The sequence below is a fragment of the Lissotriton helveticus genome, chromosome 3_1, assembly GCF_964261635.1.
Source record: "Lissotriton helveticus chromosome 3_1, aLisHel1.1, whole genome shotgun sequence".
NCBI classification, from domain to species: Eukaryota; Metazoa; Chordata; class Amphibia; order Caudata; family Salamandridae; genus Lissotriton; species Lissotriton helveticus.
Window position 1 is genome coordinate 190769224 of NC_136061.1, and position 19497 is coordinate 190788720.

At 45.5% G+C, this 19497-nt stretch overlaps 2 protein-coding genes across 5 annotated transcripts in view; one reads left to right on the forward strand and one right to left on the reverse strand.

The window, feature by feature from the left end:
• The window catches only part of FKBP6 (FKBP prolyl isomerase family member 6 (inactive)), an 875880-nt gene that overhangs the window by 688219 nt on the left and 168164 nt on the right, over positions 1–19497 (reverse strand). The window lies entirely within an intron of this gene.
• Positions 1–19497, forward strand: part of TRIM50 (tripartite motif containing 50) — a 271952-nt gene that overhangs the window by 111433 nt on the left and 141022 nt on the right. For 2 of the 4 annotated variants that reach the window (XM_078679583.1, XM_078679584.1), the window contains one exon: positions 2854–3017. The gene's annotated coding sequence lies outside the window, so the exon portion shown is untranslated. Of the gene's footprint in view, positions 1–2853; positions 3018–16038; positions 16313–19497 lie in introns of those variants that run through there. The other 2 variants (XM_078679585.1, XM_078679582.1) reach the window with 2 other exon arrangements.

A 19497-nucleotide genomic window follows, 5' to 3' on the forward strand; every position in this document is an offset into this window, starting at 1 on the left:
GCATTCGTATCAGGTGATTAGCACCGCGAAGGTCAAGCTTGGTGTAAATAGTGGAACCTTTTACCTGGTCCAATAAGACAGGAATCAATGGCAGGGGATACCGATTTTTTTATTGTGGCTTTGTTGACGGCGTGATAATCGATACAAGCCCTCAAATCTCCAGATTTTTTCACCACGAAGAAAAGAGGCGAGGAAACCGGAGAGGTTGAATGGCGAATGAAACCCTTTTCTAATAGGTCATTTAGGTATTCTTTTAGATACTGATTCTCTGGCTCGGTAAGGGCATAGATACGACTGCAAGGTAATGGTATTCCAGGAATCTGGTCAATTCTACAATTGTTTACCCTTGTGAGGGGGTAACTGAGTAGCTTGAACTGGATCAAAAACGTCAGCATAGTCTTGGTATCTAATCAGTAATGTGCTCTCTGGAATGTGTGTTGAGGCACAATGTAAGGGAAATATTGGATCTTTAGCTTCCTGATAACAGTGAGTTATACAGAATGTGGAATCAAGACTCACTATTCTTTGTACCGAGTCTATTTTGGGATTGTGCTTTTCAAGCCAAAGAATACCTTAAATAATTCCAAAATTAACAGTATCGATAAGATCAAACCATCTGCTGTTCAGTATGTCCATTTTCGCTAATAAAAGTTAGAGGAACTGTGTGTGATCGGATCACACCTGATGATAAGGCTGAGCCATCCACAGCCCTAACTGGCTCGGGTACCTCCTTAATGTGTGCGATATTAAATCGTTTGGCTAAATTTAAATTTAAAAAAAATCCTGTAGCACCAGAATCTACTAAAACTGGTAAAACATGTCTTTGTTGAATAGTTACAATGACAGTCATTAGAACCATCATGTATTTAGCTACACTAGTTTTAGTATTCAGAACCTTCTTTGAGATCTCTGGTTCTACTGTCTCAAAGAAACGACCTCAGCTTTCTTTGAGTAATTTAGTTTCCCGATTCGGATAGTTCTGCCAGAGCAACATCTTTCTTTTTCTTTGGTTTAATTGTACAATCTCTGGCAAAATGCCCACTTTTACCACAGTATAAACACAACTTTTCTTTTCTTTGTCTTTCTTTTTCTTCTGAGGAAAATGGCCCTCTAATTCCCCCTATTTGCATTGGTTCAGGATCACTATGCTTTTCTTCCTTGTCCTTATCTCTTTTTTCAGATTTAAACAATACTGGTCTGAAGTCCGTTTTAGGTCTAAAATCAGTTTTAGGTCTTTCACCTTTTCTCTTGGTCAAACGGTGATCCAATTTCACCACCAAATCTACAAACTCTCCGCAATCAACAGGTAAGTCAACAATATGAGCTAAGGAGTCCTTCAATTCCTCTCTTAGACCTCGCTAAAATAGAGAGGTAAGTTTTTCCTCAGGCCAGTGAGCCTCAGAAAGGTGTATATTAAAGGTAGTAATGTAACTAAGCAAATCTTTTGTTCCTTGACAGAGGTTTAATAACTCATTATCACTTAACTGAACGAACACATGACGAGCAAAAAGCTGTGTCATGGCATCCTTGAAGGCATTATAATCTTGCAAAAGAAGGTAATTTTTATCAACTAATGGTATAGCCCAGCCCGCTGCCACTCCTCCTAAGTAAGAGATAATGAAGGCCGTTTTGGTAGAGTCTGAATTAAAAATCTGAGGTTTGCAAAGAAAATGTAGTTGACACTGATTTATGAATGGTGCAAAGCGAGAAGTATCTCCCAAAAAACGTTCTGGATTAGCTAGAGGAACAGGTGTTGGAGTTACCACTGTCACTTGAACATTAGAATCATTCTGCTGCGCTACGGGGTTTACAGAGGGAAAGGTTGTAACACCAAATTTAGGCGGAGAAAAAATGGGACTCTTGTCAGGGCCTTTGGGGTCTCTCCATTGCATAAAACCCATTTTAGTTTTTGATAATTCTTCTCTAAGTACATAGTTTTCTTGCTTCAATTGCTGCATTTGTAACTGGAGGTTCCTAACTATTTCTGTCAAATCTGATGAATCGCCCAACTCATCCATTTTCGTTTATCTCTCAGGGAAGAGGTGTAGTGGCTTAGTCTTCTGTCACGATTACCACTCACCTGTACTCCTGAATCTTCTCTTGAGAGGTGAACGAACCCAAATCCCCCTGGAAGCTGTTCAAAACACAGAGACTAGAAATAACTCTGCTGCTTCAAAAGGTTCCCATGGAGAAAGGGGGAATGGGAAACAAAGAGACAAGAGAAAATCTTGATTGAATGATCACTGTCTGTCAATCTTATTTTCTTGTACTATCACTTGATACCATTTATCTGGCAGTGTTCATGAGTGTCTAAATAAAACAATCAGAGAACATAGATTTAGACACAAAAGAATATAACTCACTTCTAAGACATCACTGATATCTCTTAAATGTTCCTTCGCAATCTTTACCTATGATATATATAGTACTGATACTCACCCACGATAAGAATTCTCTACTCTCGGGTAAAAATATATCTTTGCTTGAATTATCTTGTCCTATGGGTAAACAGAAAACTTGGTAAAGGCATGAACATTTCATTGACAACAACAAATATGTCCCTTTTAGTTATTCACTTTTACCCTTGTTTTGTGGTAATTCTTCTTACCACTAGTGTTCAGTTTTTAACATCCATAATGTCTACCAAAGTCTTTAAATGTGAACTTCTGAATTCAAACAAGTTTGAAAACCAAGTTCCAAGAGCTCTTTTTACATTCCAAGAAACTGTGTCCGAAGAAATGAATACTTTCGTTGTTTGTTTAAAGATTAAATCGTTGTTTGTTTAAAGATTAAATAACATACTCAAAAATCACTTATCTGTGCTTGTTTTCTTTTCTTTTTTCCGTTGTCTAGGCAACTCGAGGAGTGGGAAGCAAACGCGATCCTCCGGAAGTCCAGGAGAGTTTCTCTATGACCCCGGAGTCAGGAAGTGACGAAGGAGCTAAGGTCCGATCCAGAGGAATCCAGGAAACCGGCAGAAAAAAGGACCCAAAGACCGGGAATCGGCAGCAGTGCAGGTAAGGGTTTTCCTTGACGAGACTAAGCGTTGCAAACTAGGCGCAAGCAGCTTAAATAGAAGTCTCCGTCAACGTGAGCCGCGTGCGCCGTGTGAGCTGGATTTTCATTTTTAACACGTGCAATCCAGAAAGGTGCTATTCTTTTATTGGGCATGAAAGGAAGGTCTCGTGTGTACTTATGGTTATCAGGTCAGCACGTGTAAACCAAGTTTTCTGTTTTTCACACAGTTCTATTGAATGTAACACATTGTACCAAAGTAACAAATGACTTTTATCTTGAATGAAACACATTGTACAAACTAGCACACGAGTTCTAACATAGGAATTGCTAACAGAAGGCTCACTATTCAACAACAATCCCTAAGAATATCTGGCGTGATTGGAAAGGGAAATTACCGTGACAATCGCCACCCTCTGGGGCTTTACTTAAATATGCAGGGTGAGCTTCGGCAGTCCCTAAAGTCGCGGTGGTGCTAGGCAGTGCCTTATTGGTTCTGTAATCACACGGGCAGTACTCATGGTGTTATAAAGTGATACATGCATAGAACCCTTGCAGTTGTAGAACTACGCAGGCTTCATTTATGTAGTAGTCTATTGGTTTATATTTGGTAGGTGCACTGCAAAATTAAAAATTGTTTCTCTCTAAACCTCCTATAAACAGACGATTTTCACAATAAACTACAGACAAGTGTTGTCAGAAACAGAAGACCTATACACTCACTTATTTATTGGAGAAAAGAAATCTTTATTAAAACAACACAAATAAATAGAAACGCAAGTTTATTAGAACAAACAACAGTATAACATTAAATACGTGAGTGGGACTCCTCCGGAAGCAGCGTACAAAACCTGAAAGACAAAAATGAAACATAAGTATGTATGCCATGTGGAAGAAGAAAAGAAAGGTAGTCCGAATGAAAGGAAGATAGTGAGAATGGGAGGGAAAGGGAGTGGGTGGAAGGGAGAAGGGGAGGGAGAGTCAAAAGAACAGAGAGAGGAAGAGACAGAGCGTCGGCCTATTGCATTCAACCCTCGGTGTTTACGTCCCGTCACCCATTTGTCTAGGACGCTGGGGTCCGCGAGAAAGAGTGTGGTTGAGCAAGTCCTTAAAATGAAACATATGAATGAGGCCAGAGATTACATTATTAGATACGGGAACATCATTTGTCTGTACCTGTGCACCCAGGGTGCGGCACCCCAGCCCCTTCCCCTGCACTGTGCTTAATTGTAGGTCCTGCGCACCGAGGCTTTACTGCTCACCTGTCACCACTGGTGTGTCCAACGACGTGTTGGTGCAAGCTCCGAGTCCGGGGTACCTTTGTAGGGTGGGAGAACAGGTCTCCGGTCGGGGACGGTGTCTTGATACCAAGATGGAAGGCGTCAGAATGCAGGGGGCATCATGACGGGGTGATCACCTGCTCCGCCCATTTTCGGTCAATTCAGTGTCTGAAAAGGGAGAAATAATTTAAAGGTGGAAACATCTGGAGGTAAATGAAGGTTTATTTCAAGCTTAATAGAAAACACCAGTTGAGTGCATACTTTGTTTTTGAAGTACGATCTACCAACTGTTAGTGGTAATCGTGGTTCAAAGAGGGGTTGGAGTGCTCGAGAATACACAAGGTTAAATACTAATATGTTATGCTAATGTTTACATACAAAGGAACAGAGCGCATGCTAGAAGCTTGGCGTAAGCCTGTGTGAATGTACACCTAGTAATGAGGTCACTACAGTGCCCTAAAAGCCAACACCACGTGTCTGTTGGGCAGCGCTGCCCGCTGGCTCAGACCTACAGTACGGTCCAGCAGGTCCTTAAAATGAGACAGAGATGAGCCTGAATCAGGTCAGAGATCACATCATTACGCACGGCAACATCGCTTGTTTCGGACCTGCGCACCCAGGCTGATGCACCCTACCCCTCCCCCAGCACCGTGCTCTACACGTGTTTGTAGGGTAGTGCTGTCCGCTGGTTCAGGCCTACAGTACGGTCCAGCAGGTCGTTGAAATGAGACAGAGATGTGACTGAATGAAGGCAGATCACATCATTACGGACGGCCATATCGCTTGTTCGCACTTGCGCACCCAGGCTGATGCACCCCAGCCCCCTCCCCCCTCACTGTGCCCATTTGTAGGTCCTGCGTACCGAGGCTTCACTGCTCACCTGCCACCATTGGTGTGTCCAATGACCTGCCGGTGCAAGCTCCGACTCCGGGGTGCCTCTGTAGGGTGGCACAGCAGGTCTCCGGTCGAGATGGTGTCTTGATTCCACGATGGAAGGCGTCAGAATGCCGAGGGCATCATCACGAGATGAGCACCCACTCCGCCCATTTTCGGTCAATTCAGTGTTTGAAAAGGGAGAAATAATTTAATGGTGGAAACATCGGGAGGTAAATGAAGGTTTATTTTAAGCTTAATAGAAAACACCAGTTGATTGCATCCTTCATTTTTGAAGTATGATCTATCAACTGTTAGACGTAATCGTGGTTCAAAGAGGAATTGGAGTTCACAACAATACACATGGTTAAATAATAATATGTTATAACAAGGATCCACATACAAAGGAACAGAGCGCATGCTAGAAGCATAATGTGCGCGTGTAATGCAGTGGCGGAAGCCTGTGTGCATGTACACTTAGTAGTGAGCTCACTACAGTGCCCTAAAAGCTAACGCAGCGTGTCTGTCGGGCAGCGTTGCTCGCTGGCTCAGGCTTACAGTATGGTCAGCAGGTCCTTAAAATGAGACAGACATGTGACTGAATGACGTCAGAGATCACATCATTACGCACGGCAACATCGCTTGTTCGCACCTGCGCACCCAGGCTGATGCACCCACCCATCCCGCAGCACAGCGATCAATTGCAGCCCCTGTGCACCCAGGCCCCACTGCTCACCTGCTGTCATTGTTGTGTGTGCAAACACTACGTGCAGCAGTGTTCAGAATTCAGTTATAGTGTTAATGGCAGGATGGTGTACACCTCATGAATCCCTATGGAAACAAGACGGGCAGTAGGGTTCACAATTTAGAACCAGTGTTGATTGTCAGGATGGTGTACACCTCATGGATCCCTTTTTTTTAATTACGTATTGTGATATGCGAGGTGGATGCGGCCATATCACCTGAGGCAGTGTGGAAGAACTGGGACATGTGGCGTCGTCGTTATCCTATTTATACATACGCAAAGTGGGCTGGGCTTTCGTACGCCAGATCAGCGTAGGGGTGTGAATAATTGTTCCCGGCATTGTTCAGTTCCTGCCTGGCCAGGAAGTGTTGTTATGTGTGTTTCTTTTGCACTTTTTACATCGCAGAATACACAATTTATATTACTGTAGCATGTATCAGGAGGGCGGCAATTATCACTAATGAGATGCTGTTAGAAAAGATTGAATGGCGAACATTACATGTCGTTGTCAAGGTTGTGGATATGTGCAGACATGCATGTCAATGGTGTGCGGTATTATTGAAAGTGTTGCTATCGCGAAGCGTACACATGTGAATGTGCTTGGATGGAGGGAGGAAAAGCAGTGAGGCTACGTCATACACAGTGATAACGCTCATTGCAGTCAGCAATGTATGTCAAACGTAAATCTGAAAGTCTCACATGTCACACTACTATATTGGTAAAGCCTGACAACAGAGCGTACAGCAATACAAATCTACACATTACTGTTTGTGACATGTGATCTAGGATGTGCACTCTGCCCATAGCTGATGATACTTCTTAGAGCCACCAATACCCAGGCCGAAAGGCAGCACAATAATGTACACACAAACACACACACCAGGGGCATCGTGTAACACACATTTGTTTTTTGATGTAACATTTGAGATGCATGGCCATCACACATGGAAGGCTTAATGTACAGACCATGAATATTGATCAAGATGATGGTTGCATGTTATGTGTAGTATGAGATACGTGTACACAGAAAAAATACTTTTCAAAAAAGCTGTTTAAGGTGAAGTGGTGTCTCTCATTAAACGCTGTAGAGAGAATTTTTTAAGGTCACATGGCAATCACACACCGAGCGTGCAAGGAGGCCGCACCCGACGCAATTTTGAGAAAACATATTTATGTTTTTGAGATTTTTATTGCGCACAACTACCCGAAGGTGTCTCGGCGCATATCAGACTGCCTGGGGCGGAGAGCTACCAGTTAGATCATTGGTTAAATAACCAGGTTTTCAGGAGTTTACGGAAGATGATAAGAGTAGGACTGGTTTTGATAAACAAAGGAAGAGGACTGGTTTTGATAAACAAAGGAAGAGAGTTCCACAGTTTGGGGGTTGCCACTAAAAAGCGTCTGTCTCCCCAGCTGGTGGTTCTGGTACGTGGAACGGAGAGGAGGTGAGTGTTGGCCGAACGAAGGGATCTTTGAGGAGCATAGATCCGAAAGGCCTCTTTGAGGAACCTAGGTCCTGAGTCATGGATGGCTTTATAGGCAATACATAGTGCCTTGAACTTTATCCGGCTCCTGACTCTAAGCCAATGTATGTGACGTATGGCCAGAGAGGTGGGGCGGCGGCTGGGAATGTCTAACAGAATTCTGGCCGCTGCGTTTTGCACCGTTTGTAGTTTAGTTAGGGTCTGTTCTTGCGTGCCTAGAAGAGGGCGTTGCCGTAATCCAATTTAGAGAATACGAGAGTGGTGAAGAAATATATAAATGTTTAAATATTTTAGATTATCGCTTGCTGTCATATACTGTTTAAAGTTATTTACATATACTTTTGAGACAAAAAAAGAGGGAATGGCATACCCTAGGTTTTACAGGCGTTATAGTAAGGAATTAGCATTTAAAAAACCTTAGAAATTCACACAAAAAAAATAGGATTCAGGGACGTTATAGTTAGTTGAACATTTGACTCATATAAAACCAGAGAAATTCACCTGTTATAGTTAGTTGAGCCAACTATAACTCGTGCACCCACAATGCACTGGTGATGACGTCGCATGTTACATCACTCATGACATGGTCAGCGACATCACTGATGATGTCACGGTTGTGGCTCCTCAGGATCGGAGAGATGCTCTATAGGGGTCCACCTCCAGACGTTCCTGCACTCTGGTGTTTACACGATACAGAGTGCAAGATAGTCAGGCGAGGGAAAAAGTCGGGGCTAAAGAACCCCTGGGAGTCAGGTCCTGAAACAACAAAGAAAAGAACACGTATAAGAACACGCCCTCTCTTACTGTTACAGTAAATGACAGATAACATACAGGAGTGTACCTGAGATGTTTCCAGGAGGCGACCCCTTCCCGTTCCTGCTCCGTCGATGGGGAAAAGAACGAAGCTCCAACAATGGTGGAAGAACGATTTCCACAGGAAATGGGAAAAGACTGACTCCCCAGTGCAAACAAAGAAGAAGAAAGTAAACTAAACCCTCCCAAACAGTATCGGAAAGTAAACGAGTTCCAAGAGGGTGCAAATCCAGCGTCTCTTGACTCTACAGTAAAGGAACCCCACTGCAAAGGAGAGCGCACTCAGCCGAGTGTCCAATATCACCACCCAAGAATGAGTGAGGGTGCGGAGGGGGCAATCCTGCGTCTCCCACACCACTCCAATAAGTAACTGAGCGGCGATGCCAGCCGGCACCACCGCATGCACCAGGAACTTCCTAAGGCAAACGTGAAGGGGGCAATCCAGCGTCTCACACGTTGCGCCTGGTAAGTAAATCTGAGCAACAATACCAGCCGGTAATGTTCCTCAAACAGGTAATTCTCCGAAGCTCGCGCTGAGGGGGCAATCCTGCGTCTCACGCGCTAACTTCTCCAGGTCAACAGAACCAGCCGGTATCTGCTGCGGCCCCCAAAACTAGGGAAATACAAGGATAATGGCAAGAGCGCTGAGGGGGCAATCCAGCGTCTCACGCGCCTCACCTAACCCTTAGAAAACAGTAGACAACACCAGCCGGTGTTGTCGATAGATCCCCACAACAGGTGAGAAAGCGGAGGGGGCAATCCTGCGTCTCCCGTCTCACTCACCTCTCCAAAGTAGGCAGCCCAGCCGGTACCTGCCGCGACAAAGTCCGTGGTTCAGCCGAACCACGAAATTGGGTCTTGTTCCACAACCACGGAACAAGTACCAGAACTCCGTCAAAACTCCGCCAAACTCCGCGGGGACAGGGCGTCCGCCTACAGCCCTTTCAGAATGACGAATCACGAGCACCGTTGGTTAGTTCCCATGACGCTTATGCTTTCTCGGGCCCTGCCCACCTCCCTAAGCCTTCTGGGAGATGTAGTTCTATAGTTTAGGCAGGCACCCAGGTCGGATCCTGACAGATGACATCTCAAATTACATCTCTGATGAGATCATCCACGTAAAAATCTGATGCATATACTGATGCCCTAAGATAAAGTTTGATACACGCAGTATAAAATACAGATAGGCTGTCCGGTTTTAGGTTTAAACCTATAATAACTCGTAAAACCCCACTGAAAGAGAAATAGCCCTCACCAGTGAAAACATATAAACACTGAAAAAACACCTGCACAATCACAAACTAAATGCCATTCAAAGAAAGGAAAAAGAGAGTAAGTCATTCTTTTCTTCCTGAACAGGCGCATACAATGTAACTTTGTTATACAAGCTAGCAGTAAGAAAGACTGGGCTAACATAATTCTGCTTGAGTTTTGTTGTTTAGTGATGCCCCTCAAATATTGTTTCTTCTTGTTTTTCTTTTTCAGTGTTGTGGTCTTTGGTCTAAAGATGCAGGGTTTAGAAGCAAGTTTTGGGTCTTGTTTAATTATTTTATAAACTGTAGAGAATCAGGAAATATCAAAATCATATTTGATATTTTGGCTGTGTCTGATTCTTTCACTGATAGGTACAAAGGCTGGTTTCCTAAGACTCTTTCCTAATATGTGTCATCACATTTACCCACAGAGAATGGGTAAAAACCCTTAACCTCTTCTGTGTGTCGGACCGCCCCCGGCCGTCTGACGTCACGTACCGTCTGACGTCACGGTGGGCGTGTGCGTCAGATGGCTGGGGGCCGTCCGATTTGCGCATGTGTAGAATTCGCCTTCACAGTGGGGAAATGTGCGCCGCAACGAAGCGGTCAATACATCAGCCCCCAGGTTCTAGTGAGCCAGTATTGATAGTAGGTGAATTGTCAACACCTCATGCTTTAAACATTTAATGGAAGGTATAGTGACAAGTATATGCGAAAAGAGCGCTATCACCAAGCATCTCGGATAGTGGTGAAAACATGACACCAGACCTTTAGCAAACATGGAACGCAGTGTCACTAAAAAGAGAGCAGCATCCACAGGGGCCTGGTACCAGATCAAATTATACTGCAGGAAACAAATACGTCTTCAAACCTGTCTGAAAGATGGATTCAGAGCACTCCAGCCGGAGACTCTGAGGAAGAGTATTCCACATCTGGGCCTCCACATGCCAAAAAGAGCGGCCACCCATCCTGGATCTCATGATTTTGGGGACGTGCACCTTTCCTTTCCAACTAGATCTTAGCAGTCTGGTAGGTACATAGGGAGTGAGAAAGTCATGCAAATACGAAGGCCCCATCTTCTGTAAAATCCGATGACTCACACACATGGCCTTAAACTTCACTGTATCCCTGATGGGAAGCCAATGCAGGGAGGCCAGCGCTTTTTTGGCTGAGGCTCTCTTTGGTAGCATAAGAACCAATCTCGCAGCTGTGTTCTGGATACACTGCAAACTCCGTATGCATTTACAGTTGCACCCAAATACAGGAGATTGCCGTAATCCAGGCAAGAAGTCACCAAAGCATGTACCATGGTCTTCCTAGATGCCATGGGAAGGGTGTCAAGGGTTTTCCATAAACCCCATAGAATACCGAAGCAGGCGCCTGCCACCCGCCTGGTATGGTAATCAAAAGACAACTTGTTGTCCACCCATACCCCAAGATTTTTCGCTTGTTCACACGGTGTGGGGGTAGAGCCCAAAGTCCGGGGCGACCAGGCCGATGACCATACTGACGGAGCCTTTCCTATCAGCAGCACCTCGGTCTTGCTACCGTTCAACTTCTGGCAATTGTTTGCCATCCACCCAGCCAGTTCTTGAAGGCAGGACACGAAGTTGGAGGCAGCGTCAGCCCGTGCTTGAGTCAGAGACCACCAGCTGGGTGTCATCAGCGTAGGACAGGGCATTAATTCCAATTTATCCGAGATTTTTGCCAGGGGGGCGACATAAAGATTGAACAATGTTGGGCTTAGGGTAGAGCCCTGAGGCACCCCCTGAGTCAACTTGATGTTCCTGGAGTAATGAGTACCCTGCATGACTTGGAAGCTGCGCTCGGATAAAAAAGATTCCATCCACTTCAAGGCCCCGCCGGTTACACCACCTCTCTCTAGGTCCTGCAGCAGGGTATGATGGGCAACAGTGTCGAAAGCGGCACTTAAGTCTAAAAGAATTAAGGCCGTTGTTTGCCCTTCGTCCACATACTTCCGAATGGTCTTGGTGGAATACAGCAGAGCCGTTTCGGTGGAATGAAGGGCACGAAAGCCAGACTGAAAGGGGTGGAGAAGGTTGTTTTTGCAAATATGTGCTGTAAGGTGTATATTTACAATCTTCTCTGCTACCTTGGCAAAGTAAGGTAGCAGGGAGATGGGGCGCAGGTTGTCAAGTTGATCAGCACTGAAATGGGGTTTCTTTTGTAAAGGGAGCACCACTGCCTCCTTCCATATGTTAGGTACCACTCCTGAGCTAAAAAACATTTCTGTAAGATATCTTATGAAAGGCTCTAGTGTGTCCATGCTCCCTCTAAGTACCCTAGGGGTAGCTGGATCCCTTGGTGAGCCTGATTTAATACTGGTGGCTATAAGTTTAGGAGTGTCCAGGAGTGCACAATATATTTGTGGAGACACTGTATTGTCAGAGCATCCACAGGTGCCCACTCCACTCCCTTGCTACCACGGGCAGAGTCAGGGAAGGAGGAATAAATCTTTTCCACCTTCGCCGCAAAGTACTCAGCAACCCGATTACAGGATTCCTCAGATCCAGCAATAGGCGCTGCAATAGATGCCAGAGAGGAAATTTCTTTGAAAACCTTAAATAGCCCTTTGGTAGAATTCTCAGTTGTTTGGATTTTTTCCTTGAAATAGGCTATCTTCACCTTTCTAATAAGCGAGTGGTAGGTCATAAGGCAAATTTTATATTTCTCTTCCAAGTGGACTGAGAAATCTTTCCTCCACCGTCTTTCTAGGACCTTACAACCTGATTTAGCAGTTCTAAGTTGTTCACCAAACCAGGGAGCTGATTTACGTTGTTTTGTGGACATCTTATATGACCAAGGTGCGGTGCAATCAAGGGCGTCATACATACATCTCGCTAGGGCTTCACAAGCCAGGTTAACATCCAGACCAGAGGGTGGTCCATCTCTTAAAAGGGCCTGATTAAAAGCCCCCTGAGAGAAGCCCACCAACTACCTACTTTTTATACCAATCTTAGCTTTCTCCTGTGTCTTGGGCACCGGTAGATTTATCGTAAACAATATCAAAAAGTGATCCAACCAGAGCACCGGAAGCGGAGTTTCCATGACCAGTGCGTCCCAGTTGGCAAAGATGGGGTCACGTAAATGTCCTATCTTATGTGTAGGGCATTCAGACTTTAACAATAATTGTAGCATTGCTAATTCCTGACGCAACTCTTGTGCCCCAGAATTGAGTGCATCATCAAGGTGCAAGTTTATATCGCCCAGCACCACTAGTTTTTCGTACCATAGTGCAGGTTGAATGAGGTAGTCAATTAAGCCAGGAGAGAACCTTGAATGGGGTCCCGGAGGTCTGTAGACCAATAGACCTTTGATAACATAATTAGAGGCTGTTCTGATCGTGAAGAGGCCTGCCTCACTGTCAGTAATGTCAGCTGGCTCAAGGGAGCACTGAATGTCATGTTTATAAATGATAGCAATGCCCCCTCCTCTACCAGACAGTCTGACCACTCTCTTAATTCCATACCCCCCAGGAAGCGCCTCCAAAATATCAGGTGCGGAGTCCGTATCTAACCATGTCTCGGTAAGAAATAGTACATCTGCTTGCCCCTCCATCAATTGGTCGTATATCTCGATTATGTGCTTCCTCAATGACCTACAGTTAATTAAAGATAACCTGAGTAGGGGGCCTCCCTTCCTGTCCTCCACTGATTTATCTGCCTTAAACGAGCAGTAGCTACATTGCCAACTATTACTCTCTGTGTTTATGCTGTGCTTACACTTCTCCTCCTTGATTGGGCAGAGTGCGCGAAGTGTCTGAGCGCTATAACAGGTAACCGAATCAAATCCAGCAGGGGTTCTGGCTCCTTGCCCCGGTCGGCCGCGGACGGGCACAGACTGGCTTGCCTTTGATGTGCCGCCGGCGCTGCGTACGTCCGCAGAGGCATGCTGAATTTAAATGCCAGCCCTCCCAACAACTAGAGTGCTGCCCACCCCAGCCGGAAGTACCTGGCTCTGTCTTCCCCGCCCTCCGCGCAACGGTGAACCACCGCGTCGGACCCAGGCAGGAAGACCAGAAATCGAGCGCAGGTAGGATGTAAGAGGCACCCAAAGCCCCTCACATGTTTTTTTAAAAAGAAACAGTACCCCAAAAGTTAAAAAGATTCCAAAGGAGTTGCTGCTTACTGAGCCGTACCACAGCGGACTCAGGAACACTGCCATTGTCCCTCTATCTGTAATACAGTACTATAATATGCAATCATACACCTATACATACAGTAACACACCACTACTCATCCATAGAGTTACTCACACACCTAGTCAGTCATGCAAAGAATCTATCACATACCAAGTTACTCATGTATACAGTTATACACACCAACTCCGTTATTTATACACACACCACATCACTTATTTATGCAGATACTAACACATACTTACTGTCTTATTCAATCACTGTTACAAGCAGACACTCATTTATACACACACTCTTCAAATAACTTACTCTCACGTATAGTCATTTATATATTCTAACACTCACATATACTGCATTAAAACATATGTAGTTACTTACACATATACCACTGAGACATTTGTTCACTCACCAACACACCCATACACACACTAACTCACCCATACAGCCCTTCCTAGATGGACTTTTGAAGCCATACAACCAGTGAATCACCCACTCAGACATCTATGCACAGTCACACACCCTCCCACCCACCCATACAGACACTCAGGCACCCATACAGATACTCAGACAACAAATCAATAACCCATATAGACACTCATGTAGCTACTCACCAACCCATGCAGCCGCTTACACACCAACTGAGAGACTAATACAGACTTTCACACAGTTTAGTCACTAACCCATGCATTCAGTAAGACACGTTCAGTCACTCACTTATACAGTCGGTCACGCACCTACTAAATAATCCATTCAAGCACTTTTAAATCCACTCATTCTTCAATACACCTTGGCATAGATATATATGAAAAATATTTAAACTTTCCAGAAACACACATTCACTGGATGATGTAATCAGTGATGTCATTTGAGATGTCATCAGTGATGTCACTGGCCATGTCATGAGTGATGTAATATGTGATGTCATCACCAGTGCATTGCGGGCGTGTGAGTTATAGTTAGTTCAACTAACTACAACAGGCAAATTTCTCTGGTTTTATATGAGTCAAATGTTCAACTGATTATAACGTCCCTAAAACCTATGTTTTTTTAGTGAATTTCTAAGGGTTTTTAAATGCTAATTCCTAACTATAAAGTCTGTAAAACCTATGGTTTTTTCAGTGAAAATATATATATATATATATATATATATATATATATATAACATCCAACACCTCCTCCAACGACGAGAGTGAAGAGGCCACAGCAGGGGAGCGGGTGAAAACAGCCTTTATTCCATTACAGCAGGTAAGAGAATCTTGCAACACCCGCTGTGAAAACTACTGGCTGATATTTGGGAATCAAAAGAATTCATTATAAATCCCCTAAAAGTAGTAAATTTTTTGGGTCACCACTGTAAAAATTCACCTGCCACTTCTGGATTATTTGTGTGCCCATGCATGCAGATTGTATGAACAGTTCCTATTAAGCTTACTTTTCGCATGCTGCCAGGCAGTAACAGCAAGATAATTTCCCTTCCTTGATTATCTACACTTGTCTTTAGCTCTGGTTGACAAATGTAGGGTGAGTATTTAACAGTGGTTAACACCAATAAGAGAGGACAATAAAAGCTGTTATTGTTGCTTCACAGGAAAGGTTTGGTTCAATTGCCATAGAATTGCACTCCTTTCTCACAACTCAAAATAATCTCTCTGGAGGGTTTCTAGGAATGGGGTTAAAGTTCTCTATCACCATTAAAGGAAGTCCTTATGCAGAGGTGACTCCATCTACAAGAGGGCACATAACGGATTTTCCAAATAAATGAAATAATATTGTACAATGGACAATCCTCAACTCCTTCATTGCAAGGCCGCCTGTTACTGGTCATTGTACGTGTAGACTGAAGCAGTGTCCACTGAACATTCTGTAGCGCGTTGCCCAAGAAGCTTGTGTTTCTGTTAGTCATGTATTTACTCTAAAGGTTTCCAAATGACTCCATCCTGGACTTTCCTTTTACAGTCTATTATAATCCAGTGATTTAGCCCAATTGGTTGTACTGATGGGAATGAAGACCTCAACTACCAGCATGCATTAGGTTGTTCACTGATAACCGAGGACTGGATCTTTGGTGACATGGATTCATGATGAAATCTTAGTTTACACACAATCAGCATCTTTTACAGTCTCCAAATGTCGCTGTAAACAAGCAAGTGGGAATTCGACAAGTGATTTGCGATCACAAATCTTGCCTCTCTCTTTCTTGTATTTAATGTGATGTTTGTGTGGAGTGAGCATGTGCGACTCCCTCTGGTTCCACCTACAGGTTGGTGAAGTTGAATCATCGTAGTCTCAGCCTTGCAGCACAGTCCTCCCTCGCCACACCCCATCACATCCCCTTCAGTTACCCACACCCCCCGTCCCACGGTCCAACCACATCATAGGTTAGACTTCATTAAAATGCACACACATGACCACATGACCTGCACGAGGCCCGCTAAGAGATAAGAGCTCGAGGCACCGCCAAGAAGGCTCCGTCCGGAGCCAGTTCTTGGCGAGCTGGGTAAGGTTCGCTCTGACTGCACAAGTCACCCACTGGCACTGCTGCTTCCATCTCCTCCCCGAGGTCTCAGGTGAAGGAGCACGCGCTCCCCGGGATCTGGGAGCAAGGGCAGCTTGCTGCCTGCCTCTCGGAAGGGCGCGCGGTCAGCAGCAGCGAGAGAAGGCGAAGAAGGCTCCAGAAGGACATCTTCAAGGTGAGCGCGCGCCAGCTCTCTGGTCGCTGTTGGCAAAGAGGGGGGTGTGAAGGAGGTTCTGGGGACCCCCGCAGCTGTCTGCTTCTTTTGTATGCACAATCCCTGTCAAACATAAGCGAGTCGACGCTTTTTTTTTTAGCACTATGAGCTTTTAAATGTATACTTTGTTCCCACAGAATGATGTCCTTAAAGCAGTGACACATTTTTGGAGCTACGGGCCGCCACGTGTTCCAGAACCTGACAGAGTCCCCAGGGTTAGCTACTGACTAAAAGTATTTTGTGCTCTGAGTTTATCTGTACGTTTCGTAGTGAATCAGGTGTTTGCAGGTCTGCTTCCTTCGTGGGGCAGGATCACGCCTCCACTGGTTGCACCCTCTGGACCTTAGGAAGAGAGCACGACCAGATGACCCATCAGAATTATACATAGCGTGTGTGGCCTCACCCGAAGATTTCGACTGCGGTAAAATTCTAGGGTAAAATCTACGAAATTGGTGCAGAAACATTGATTTCCACATAGCCCTAAAATGATGTCGTTCCCACCAATTCCCCACCTCCGAATTACTCGGACAGGGAAAATCCTTGAGATTTTAACGAAACCCTCATAACGAAGGCCCTAGTGTCCTTAGGGAGGGATTCTCCATTTAGTACCAATGGAGTTAGGGAGGGATTCTCCATTTAGTACCAATGGAGTAGTGAAAAATACAGTATCCCGTGTTTTGCACTTCGGAACAGGGTAAACGCGTTATTACAATGTCAAAAGAATTATCACCAGGTGGTGGCTGAGATTTGCCAGCCTGTCTTTAAAAAACATTCCAAGCGCTGCACGCTGCTGGCAGCTCGACCTTTGCTGTTTTCCCTCGCAAGGTGCCACACTGGTGACCGGCGGCTGTTTGTAGCCACCACACGGTGTGTGTGTGTGTGTGTGTACAGTGCTCCCTAGGAATGTGCCCGAACCAGCGCTGCCATCTCGGCTCTGTTGTTGTCAAAACGCACGCTGGCCCAGGGCAGGCACTTCCTTTCCATCAGAGCCGCCTCGGATTGGCTGGGCGGGCGATCGGCATTTCCCCAGCGGCCGGAGGCGAAGGCCAACTGGTGGGCCGGTACTTTCAGCTGGAGATAAAATCACATTTTCCTGGGCCGTCTCTGCCGCTGGCTCTTGACCTTTAAGGCTGCTGTAGCCAGGGCCAGACTGGGGACCCAAAGTGGCCCAGGCCATTTGGTCAGACCAGCCCCTGCTGCTTTTGTTACTGGAGGCTGATATTGCTGCACTACTGCAAAACCGGCCCCACCCCTCCCAGGGAAACGCCCAATGCCCGGCACAGCCATTGGCCCTGGCTATAGCCTAAAGGCCCTATTACGAGTCTGGCAGTCCAAGGACCACCAGACTTGTGGTGGCGTGGTGGTAGCAGATGCAGCCACTGCCGCACCGGCAGTCCGACCGCCCAATTACGACTCGGGCAATCGGACTGCCCTGGGACTGCCAACTCCGCCAAGGAACCACCGTTCTTTGGTATAGGAGTGGCGGTCAGAGGCAGCAATATGCTTGGCGGACCGTCATGGTCCCGCCAAGCATATTAGAAGTTTCCTATCAGCCAGGCTTTTCATGGCGGTTCACACCGCCTTGAAAACCCTGGCAGAGAGGAAACAAAGTGAGCCCGACAGGGCACCCCTGTGCCTCAAAAAACATATGTGGATGCACACAGGGGGGTATAACATGTGCCTCCTTGTGTGCATGCACAGAGGTTCCTGCACAGCATGGACTTTCGAGTCCATGTCGTGCAGGAACCCTGTAGTGCCGTCCCATTGCGGTGCCTTTTTTAATGTCCCAGCCGCCTTTAAAAGAGGCATCGCCATGGTACCATAATGCCCTGGGCAGACTATTAGAAAGTCGTAATCTGGCAGGCAGCGCGAGCTTTGGTGGAGCGGTAGTGCAGCAGTTTGCACCGCCACGCCACCACTCGTATTCAGGGCCTTAGAGGTAAGATTTGAGCTCATGATAATCAAGTAGAGAGAATTTCTGGCTCATTGCCTTGTGCTGTAGGACACATCATGTGGTGGGTCTCCTGTCCCAGGTCTCTCAGCAGGACAGTGAGGCCACTGGGAGGGGATTTGCTCTTTTTGAGCGTCACAGCCAGCACTAATGTTACCTTGGGTTGAGGTGAAGCGGCTGTGCAGGGAGACAGATTACATGTGGTGGCCATCTAAAAGTCTCTACTTTTGTCTCCAGCAGCAGACCGAGGAGACACAGGTGCCTGCTCCTACCTTGTCATCTTAAAAACTTGGAGGGGACTCTGGTTCATCCCTGAACTAAAATAAAAAATAAGAAAAATGTTTTTGACAACACAAAACAATTTCTTTTTAAACAATTCTGTGAACACGTTCATTCAGGACCAAAACGACAAAGGGAAGGGAGAATAGACATGGCCAGACAGTAACAAAATGGATTGAGCGAGAAGAGCAAAGTGGAGACATCCCAGTTTAGGAGTCAGGTTAAAACCTGGCTTTTCCCTGCCCAACAGTGGTCAAGCCCCTCCTGGCTTCTCCACCATCATACTCTCCCCAGTGCCAAGTTGCCTCGGCATTCATGCGCTTTATAAGACTTTACTTACTTACTTACAAAAGAAGAAGTGAGAAAGCAGAGTAAAGAAGAATGACACAAATATGTGAAGAGGAAAAAGTAATCAAGGGAGGAAGAAAGGAAAGGCAGAGGAGAGAGGATAAGAGTGCAAGAGATGCAGACAGATGGATGGACTGAGGGGGAAGAGATTAAGGAGAAGTGATGGAAGATAGTGGAGAGAACTGCAGAAATTGTTAAAGATAGAGAGAAAGATGGAAAGCGAAAGTGGAAAAGTGGGAGACAGGAATGTGGTAGAGGATGTGGCGTAACAGCCAGAGCTGCCAACTTTGTAACTTGGGAACCAGGTTTGAGTCTCAGTGTTGGCTCAGCATCCTGTGATTCTAGGCAATTTATGTAATCTCCCAGTGCCTAAAAAAAGATGATTGTGTCCATGTAAAGCACCCCAATACCTTTAGCTAGAGTTTGCACTATTTAAACTACAAAAAAAGTGAAAGGGGAGGAGAGAAAGTCAGTAGAGGGTGTCAAACATTTCCTGGTCTATGAGACAAAAAGGGAGGATGGTTACTACCTCACATGCACTGTCCTAATTCTCTCGGTCAATCTAGGG